We start from the raw sequence: 9,464 nt of genomic DNA, 5'->3' as shown, positions 1-9,464 counted from the left end.
CACCGGTGCTGTCTGTGTTTTACTATATTCTCGGCAGAAACAGACTGTGATTGAGATCCCTACCTGTGCACAGCCTTCACAGAAGAGATTAGCACTAGGCAGTGAGCAAATGCTGGGGGCCGCGCTTAAATTCTGCAGTCTTTTTTAGCATGGGTAGCCTAATGTGGATATGATGAGCTGGGATCTCCCCTCCCTTCCCCCAGTTTGCAGAACACATACTCTGTCTGAGATTCATGAGGCCGGGGGCACATTTGTACATGATATAAATGCAAAAGGTGGGTTTATGTCATCAGAGATCCACATGTTGCCTCCTGCATATCAGCTGTGCGAACATTTCCCTGGAACCTGTGAGCCAAGTAGCTGACTGTATCTCGGGCTTTTATGAACAGCCACAGCAGAAATACATGGATTTTTTCCACAATGTGCTATCATCTTTACCTCTCTAATGCTCTTTCCTCGAGAGCCTTTTCCCAGGTGCTTATACTCACCTATGCACCCTTATTAGTCTCTTTGGTGGAAGAGATCGATTTTATGACTCATGTCTGGAACTTCCTAACTCCTTCTGAACATTAGAAGGTTGGTCTTTAATGTTTTTTAAAGTTGCTGCCACTTAAAGTTGCTGGACCTGACAATGTGGAATGCTGGCAAGGCTGGTTTGAGAAGAAACTCGCATCGAAGGGTGAATAGTGTGGACCCAGGGCATTTGCAGAAATCTTACAAAACAGAAGTACCACACTTCTTACCACCTCAGAAAGGCCATTAAGTAGAAATTTTATTCTGCTGCCAAGAGGGAGTAAAGCAGGAAAAAGAAGATGGCCTTTCCAGCTGTGCACCCTGGAACCTGACAAAGGCTTATAATTCATGCTCAACAAGGGCTTCTGCTGGCTCCTCTTCCCATCAATGTTATTGTTATTACAGTGTCTCTCTGAGCTTCTGAACTCATCTTTCCTTTAGAAATTACCAAACAGCAACATCCTGTCACAGACTGGAGATGCCTGAAAAATAAACCTGGCCTAGGACCTGATTTACAGTGGATCTCAGCCTTTCTAAGGTGCTAAGCTGAAGTATCAGGTCTAAGTACCCTCAATTTAAGGGAAATTTAAAATCCACCTCAGAAGGTTACAGATAAAGCCATTCTCTGTTTCAAATCACTGTCACCATGTAACTTTTGTTAGTGAGATGAGTTTCCATCATTTTGTAAAAGGGTCTTGAGCCTCAGGTGCATACCAGCAAAACAAAGCCATAGATCATTCACAGCATTTAATCTAGACTTCTGTTTTGTGTTTATTATTGTCAGTGCTGATGGTTGTGCTTCTCAGGAGACAGGCTGTGAGGCAGGATAGAAAGAAATCTCTTCAGAGCTTTCCACAAAGACTTGGGTTTCCTCTTTATACAGTCTCTGAAACTCATTAAGAGAGAGACAGCAGCTGTCTGTGGAATTTCTGTTTCAGAAAAATTATTCAGACCATCTCAATAAATTCATCTTAGCCTTTCAATAATAAAGCAGTTTGTTTCTGAGTCTACATTAAAAATGTCACATATCCAATCATACCAGTTCTAATAACCCTAGTCAAGGACATTTCTCAAGATTTACATCCAATACAGACATGTGAGGCATCACACTGGCTTTTGCAAATTAAAGCTTCTCATCATTATTATCCAAAATCTCCATTAGTTAAAAAAAGCATATCCTTGATCCCATTTTAACTTTAATCAGCAGCACTTTAAATATGGGAAAAAAAAAAACATCCCCTCTATCTTGTCATTATGGGAGTAGATACTGACAGCTTAAATGTACAGAGGAAAAGTTGGTGCATCTATTAATTGAAAATGCCAGTGAAGTCGATCATTTTTATGAGCCATGAGATATCTTAGAGATCATCTGCAAAGTTCCTCTCTACCTTTCTCTGGCATCAGCTCTAGTAGCTCTATACTGTATTGCCTGTAACCCAGGGATCCTGGCATTTGTGATTTCTGGGGCTTGGTTATTACAGTTTTTATATTCATAGTGAGAATATACTTTTTCACCTAGTGAAGCTCCAGTGCCTTCCAGCCATCTGTCATTTTGTGATCCAAGGCTGGAGGCAAGACAAATTGAAAGAAAAACCACGTTCGTCTTCTTGTGAACCTATGAATAGAGTAACCTTTTATAACTGAGTGTCAAAAGGAAAATATCTACCCCGATTTAGATCGAATTTAAAAATCATTAAAAACTTGTTAATGTTAAATATTTTAAAATAATAAATTTTTAAACTTCAATATATTTATCTTGGGTTTGCTGCCAGCATTTCAAAAGAATGGAAACTTTTGACAGTAACTGAACTGAGAGGTAGAAGTCATCTGTAATGTTTTAGATGGGATTTGAAATTGCACAAAGTCATTGGGGAGAAAAAGACTTTTCAGCCACTTGTCAAAGAAATTCAAGTTTGCATTGGGAGTGGGGATCTGGCAGGAGCACAGTGTGGCACTGTTTTGTGGTGTACCCCTGTACCTCCAACAGTAAAAGTCTATGCTGCTACCAAATGAAGTGGGAATCCTTCTGCAGAGCCTGGAACTTCAGAGCCAGGAACTTCAGAGTATCAGACATCTATTCCCCACACAGGAAAGTGTCCAAGTTCAGAGTTTCCCCGGGTGAAACCAATGGTATGAGACAGCCCCTCCCTAGACAGGCATCTCTGGAGGAGCTCAAGACCCTGCTTTGGATAGTGAGAGAGCCCAGGGTGCCCAGGCTGGGCAGGGAGCACAGTGGTAAATCCATGAGGAGATATGGATGAATCTAGACCCCAGAGCGGGAATCCTGAAGAACACCACAGACATGAGGCTTGCACAGCTACGAACTTCCCATGGTTTGTGCCAGTCCTCTTGAAGGTTTTCTTTCCAAGCTGTGATATGAATATGGATCTATTCTGTATGGTAGCAGGAAAAAAAACAAAAAAAAGGTAAGGTTTAGCATTTTTTGTCCTTTTCATCTTATTTATTCAAACTTTTATTTTGATCTCATTTTGCTAGCACCAACACTTCAGAAGTGTTCTGAATTATCTTCCCAGTGTTTCATCTCTCATGGTTGAATCCACATCGTACAAATAACCCAGCTCTCATTAAGTTCCTTGGAGATATCAGACCTTCAGAAGTAAGTAGTACCAAGAAATGTTATTTTGATACAAAGCTGCTTTGCTTTTCTGAGAGTCTGGCAAGCTACTTTGGCGTCTGAGTGTCCCAAAAGTCCTGTTCAGGAGTAGCACAGTCTGCCCTTAGAAGAAGTTTTTAATTCTAGGCTGTAGCTTAAAAGAAAAAGACAGTGCAGTTGAAAAACAAATGCTAATGTCATCTCAAATGTTATTGTCAAAGAGTGTGTCAGCTTTTGTTATAAAAATATATTATCTTTCTTGGAGCATTTAGTGGTTTTCTGTCTCTTTTCCATTGCAATTGCAAAGGGCTTCTGCTTGGTTTTGTTTTTATGATGTCTGAAGTTGGTTGGGGAATTAAGCCTGTAATTGCATTGCTAACAAGTATTTCTTAGACACATTTATTTTTCCTTGGGGAAAGAGACTGTTAGGAAGAGAGTACACATATTTTGGCAGCAAAAGAGACAGCTATGACATTTGGCTCCTAAGTTACTACCTGGATATCATTTTAATTGGGTTTTTTTACTAATAAAATATAGTAACTTTACTGCATTAGTTCCTTTATTACACTTCCAACATATATTTTGTTGTCATGCTCTTCCTAAGCATATTTGGATCATGAAGATGCATTACAATATACATTGAGAGCCAGTTTGTTAAAGACACAAGGAGTTCTGCATTATTTTTCACTGGTGCAAAACTAATTGGTTTTTCTCAGCTACTGCATATATATTTATTTTCCATTTTATCATCTCTATAATTGCAGTTTGAATTAGGAAAAGGACAGAGTGACCTGGTAAAAGCATTTGCAGGGACAATCTGTGTAAAGGCTTCCCAGCAACCAGGATTTCTCAAGCCTGTCGAATTGCAGTGAGTGTTGAAACAGTCCTCAGGTCCTTCTTGCCTGGGCCATGCAGGCACTGGCCATTGCTCAAGCACTTTTTCTTTCCTGCATGAATTCCAAAATTTTCTTTTCAATAATGGGCAATATGACTGGAAGGAAGGAAACCAGGGCTCACAATTCAAATGCTCAAGAACCATGAAACTTTCAAGAAGTGAACTGTTTTTTTTCTTTGCTTACTCCCTCTCTAGTTTCTGCGGATGTACAGCGCACTCAGGCACGGGGGCTGGGTGCACCCCCACTGCAGGGTGAAGGCTCTTCAGCCACACTTGTGTCATTGCACAGGCATGGCATGCCTGAAACCTTCTGGTGAAATGCAGAATGGGTCTTGGAAATTGCTACCTGGGTAAGATTTTCTTTGCAGCCACATATTTTCTCTCTCTTTTTGCTAAAGTAAAACTGAAAAGTCCAGCATAAGTCCAAGACCGGGACTTCAAAGACTGCCACTCTTGCACTGCTTGCACGCAGCGATGTTCCCATGATGTAAGGGATCCAAATGGGACACACTACACGTGTTTCAAGGCAGAAAACACCGGGGGATCCTGGACCCAGCATCTCAGAAGTGTAACACATATGTGATCCCCAGGCAGTGCCCACCTGGACTCCCAGACAGGCTGAAGAGACATTGACCTTGCGGCCTGAGGCTCAACCTGTGGAAATAGTTGAAACACTTCTAGTTTAGGGAAGCAAATCACACCGGATAAGCTATAATTTTAATGGCATTTTCCATACTTGCATACCTTTGAGCTGCCACCATAAGTCTGTTTCCTGCTCAGATTCTCTGGATACCTTTTATATGGTGTATATGAAGCATCTGGAAATTAAATGAAGAGTTAAATAATGGCCCTCCTGTGTATGGAGCACAGTAAAAATTACACAGTGAGTTTTTATAACTTTTTTAATATAATAAAGTTAAAGAGACTGAATGCTGGTTTTATGATATGAGATTTCCAGAATGCTCCCAAGTCAGCAACAAGCTATTCATAATCTTTTATTATAGCATTGTCACGATGACTGTAATCAAGTCCCTGAGCTACCTGATGATACCAGGGATAGCATCAAGCTGGTAAATAAGTCTGCATTTAATATGACATTTAAAGACTCTGGCTCTTGCTTTTTTTTTTTTTTTTTTTTCAAATATTAAAAGCCTGTTGATAAATTTGGATCTAGTTTTCTCTTTTAAAAATATTTGGGTTTTGTAGTTATCTGTAGGATACGAACATATGAGCTGATTTGGTAAAATACAAGTTAGCATTCCTACTACAAAAAAAAATTCTTCACCAGCCTCCCTCCACACTCCCCCACTGTTTGGGGTTTTCAAACACCAATAAAAATTTGATCTAAGCAAAATCTGTCAGGAAGGCATCTAAGTAAGACCATGTTGGTTATTACAAAGGTTGGTTGCACTCACCTGCTAGGCTTTTTCCTGCATATCAATACTAGGACATTGCAGTGTCAGCTGGACTCCAATTCCTGCAGAGCATCTGAGCTAACCTCATAGCAAGGGCTGAATCAGAGGGTTTGCTTTGATGCCCTGTTCCTCGTGTTCCTAATATTTCGAGGTGCCACCTGTAAAAACAGGCCTATTGTTGAGGTTTATGCATATCAATAAATTAAGTAATTGCTCCAGGTCACCTGTGTGCTAGTGCTATGCAGACAGCAGCGTGTCACAGCCATAGGATTTGCATTTGGAAAGTGTAAGTCATATCCGCTTGCTAGCACCCAAATCAGAACAGCTCTTCCCCCTTTTTAGGCTCATGTCTGGGCTGCATGTTCCTGTAGAGCTTACACAGACTCCTCTTAAAGCCTCCAATGATGGATATTCCTCATGCAGTCTATTTCTGTGCTAAATTACCTTTGCTATTAGAAAGCTTTTCCAAATGCCTAACTTAAACCTCACTGTAATTTAAGCCATTATTTCATAATGGAGAATTAATTCCTTCCCTCTCTACCTCTCTACACCTTTTATCTGTGAGAAGTGGCAGTCATGCCTCTCTGTTCTTTTCCTTTAGCAAAAGGCTTCAGTTCCTTCAGGCTGTTGTTTTGGACCATTCTCTCCTGGACACACCAGCAGCTGTATCACTTCTGAGCGGCAACAGCCGGGCACACCCTCCAGCTGGGGCCATGCCAGTGCTGAAAGAAGAAAGATTTCCACTACATGTCACAAAGACAAAATCCTGCTTATAAGTCTCCTGGCAATAAATACTTCTCTGGAAGCACTGTAATGTTACTGACTTTGGTTCATCTTGTGATTTACTAAGCGGCCTCTCTCCCCAGCCAGGTCTTCTGCCGTTATACTAAAGCTTAGCCCACTTTGGCTACTGTATATTTGAGTAGACAATTACCACCACCTGTGTATAAATACCTTTCACTTGGGCTGATTGACTTGCATCTTCTTTTTTTGTTTTAATAATTTATTCAATTTTTCAAAAGTATTCTGAATTCCAATCCTATTTTTCAGTCCTCCAGGTAATCCTTTCCAGACTGGGGTCATCTGAAAAATTAATAAGAATATCCTCTATGCCTCTGTCCATAGCAATAATGAAAATACTGAATAATAATGATGGTGAAGGACAAACCACCATGAAACCCTTATTGAATTAAAGTGCATTAGAGTAAACTATTTTCAGTTGATCTATCACGGAATTCACAGGTGTGAATGCCTACCTGTGATCGTCATGGAGATGCTGTAACATACGGCTGCAAGTCCAACAGAAGCAGTGATAGCACAGTGAAAAACTCTGGAAGTTATCCTTATTTTCCAACAGCAGTATAAATCCTTTCTGGAACCATGCGTTGACCAGGGTAACAGATGGTGTCCTGGAAAAAGGCCTCAGGAATTTCTTTAACACCTGTGCCCAAGAACATGGGGAAATGTTGGTCTGTACCTGTTATTTTTCTGAAAGTTTGCTGTTCACATTTACCACATGGAAAGACTCAGTTCAAGGCATTGAGAGTTGATTTATTGTGGGGATTTGGTGGCTGCAGTTCCACACCAGTATCCTGGGGTAGTGAGCACATGTTCTGCTCGCGTGGCTCTGCGTGGTCCCCATTTACATCAGGCTTCCTTCTGCCCTGAAACTCACAGGATCCTTCCCCTTTTCTACAGGGCTTGCAAAGAGGTTTATTTGTTTAAAAATAATTGTACATTAAACTGAGATTAAAAGTCCTTTATTTATTTTTGCATATGAATTAGGCAAAATTAAGGAAAAAACATGTCCTATGCATTCAAGAACTTTTTCTGTTGAAAGAAGTAAAAGAAAAAAAAAAAGAAAAATTGCTATAAAAACCTGTTTTGGTTTCAAGGTTATTTTTCTTTGGGAAAAAAAAAGTTTCAGAAAAAAAATTCAATTGGTTCTATTCAGTGTCATTTCATCTGCCTCTGAAGTCCCTGTAATGACCTTTGCTGTGGCAGTTTTTGATCAGCAAACAGCATATAATGGCTTAATATATGAGTTGTAGCAGTATCAAAAACAAGGAGCAATCATCTTTGGAAGGCATCAGTCAACAGGAGTGAGTTCAGCTGAGAGCCACAGAGATGCTCAGGGTGGGAGCACTTGCCCTGTGAGGACAAGCTGAGGGAGCAGGGGTTGGTTCATCCTGGAAAAGAGACAGCTTGGGGGTACCTAAAAGTAGCCCCCAACGTCCATAAGTTCGTCATCAAGGAGATGGAGCCAGGCTCTTCACAGCTGTGCCTAGTGGGAAGATGAGAGACAATAAGCATAAAATGAAAAAAAAAAAGAGAAATTCAGGCTGGATATAAGCAGGAGGATGAGGTAGAGACCTCCTGAGGTCCCTTCCAGCATGAATTTTCCGTGATCCTGTGATTTGTACACTGGCAAGGACACTGCTGTGATTTTAACTTCCACTTTGAATCTCCTCATGCATTTAGCTCTGAATTGCACATGTAGTCAAATACGTTATTTAGTGTTTTTCATGGTTTAAATAATCTGAACAGCACCTATGACACTCAGTGAAGAGACTCTGGCTGTAATGTAAAAGTAAACAGCCTGTTTTAAGAGAGAGAAATATGTCATGCAGTCTGAGGAAACATCTGCAATTAAAATAATTGCTGTTCCGGAAAATGGCACTTATTCAGGAAGAGCCACTGGTAGGTAGAAACAGTTGTAATGCATCATTTTCCTAGCACTCAATCTATGGTAGTTTTTCACCACAGATGTGCAGTTTAAAACTTTTGAGTGCAGTGAAAGATGATTTATCTGATCTATATGGTACAGTCCAAATGTTCTGTGATAAAAATGAGCTATTGATCTGAGGAGATTCTAATTTAGATCTGCTCACTTAAAAAGAGTAATAAACTGAAACAGTCTGGGAAGCTTATGTTTCAAATTACTTATCAAGGAGTTAAAAAATTTAGTAACCTGAGCCAGCAATAACTTTAACAGTAGCCAGAGCCCTAGATTTTACTGAGCCAAATTTTCCTGAACTATTCACAGAAGTATGTGGATAACAGTTCTTTCTGCTACACTGATGTCCAGAGAGATGCTCATTTGTAGTGGATCTTATGAAAAGAAATGAAAAGTAAAAGACATTCTGGAGAGTTCAGAACATGACCTTAGCAGTGATGGTGAGTAATAGCTTTTTGGGCATAAAGTGTTGTAAGTAAAGTATGAAAAGGTCAGTCCTATTTTCCCATATATTTTCCATTGTTGAAACTTGAGGTTTTGCCAAGGGTTTGGTGAGATTTCTATAAAAAGCTTGATTAATGTTTTATTGCTGAAAATCTAAATGGGTACTTTGGCCATCCAGTTCTTCATAATCACACTTTGTTGTAGCACTATATCTGATGAGAAACTTGTTTAAACATGTCTTAAAATGGCTCTTTGTGGTCTCTTTGCAAACACGTGTTTCTTCTTCCCAGCACCCCCCCACAGCAACTGTTATCTCCCATGCAGGAATGTCCTGGGAAAGGTGTCCTGAGGTGTCCCATTGGTCCTTTGTTTAACCCCTTCCTATTGGCTGTTGACCCCTTACCTGATGGTTTCTTTTGTGTGACCCTGAACTTGTGATTGGTTCCCCTTTGACCCTCCTAAAAGCCTTATAAACCCCTTCCCAACAATAAACTCTCTCTTGCCTCCTCTCCACGCCCGGTGTGCTGTCTCTGTGCCTGCCATGGAGCCACGTGGGTGCTGGGGGGAGGGGAGGGCACCTCTCCCCTCCAGGCTCGGGGCCTGAAAAACCCTGTCGCTGGAGTCCCCCTTCCCCGTCCCACAAGACGTCGGAAATGGTTCTTCAGACGGAGAAGGAACTAGAGCTGGGCTCCCCCACGTCGTGGGTGGGGAAAGGGATCCAGACTTTGTTTTTTACTGCCTAGCCTGCATAGCTCTGTTTTTTTAATGAAGTTTATGAAATGAGTATGAATTTAGTGGATTTAAACACTACAGAGGTGAGTGCACAAATTGCTGTAAGATTGCACT

At 40.7% G+C, this 9,464-nt stretch overlaps 1 long non-coding RNA gene across 2 annotated transcripts in view; it reads left to right on the top strand.

Annotated features, from left to right (window-relative positions):
- LOC113992870 overlaps window positions 1-8,888 on the top strand; it is a 129,946-nt gene extending 121,058 nt beyond the window's left edge. For both annotated transcript variants that reach the window (XR_005563723.1, XR_005563724.1), the window contains 3 exons: window positions 3,010-3,130; window positions 4,218-4,372; window positions 6,039-8,888. This is a non-coding gene — a long non-coding RNA (uncharacterized LOC113992870). The remainder of the gene's footprint in view (window positions 1-3,009; window positions 3,131-4,217; window positions 4,373-6,038) is intronic.
- Window positions 8,889-9,464: the final 576 nt, after the last annotated feature.

This window comes from Pipra filicauda, unplaced genomic scaffold, assembly GCF_003945595.2.
Source record: "Pipra filicauda isolate LSUMZ 115617 unplaced genomic scaffold, ASM394559v2 scaffold243_size1161148_pilon, whole genome shotgun sequence".
Taxonomy (NCBI): Eukaryota; Metazoa; Chordata; class Aves; order Passeriformes; family Pipridae; genus Pipra; species Pipra filicauda.
Note: the sequence above shows the minus strand (reverse complement) of the source record. Positions and strands in the feature narration are given on the sequence as shown.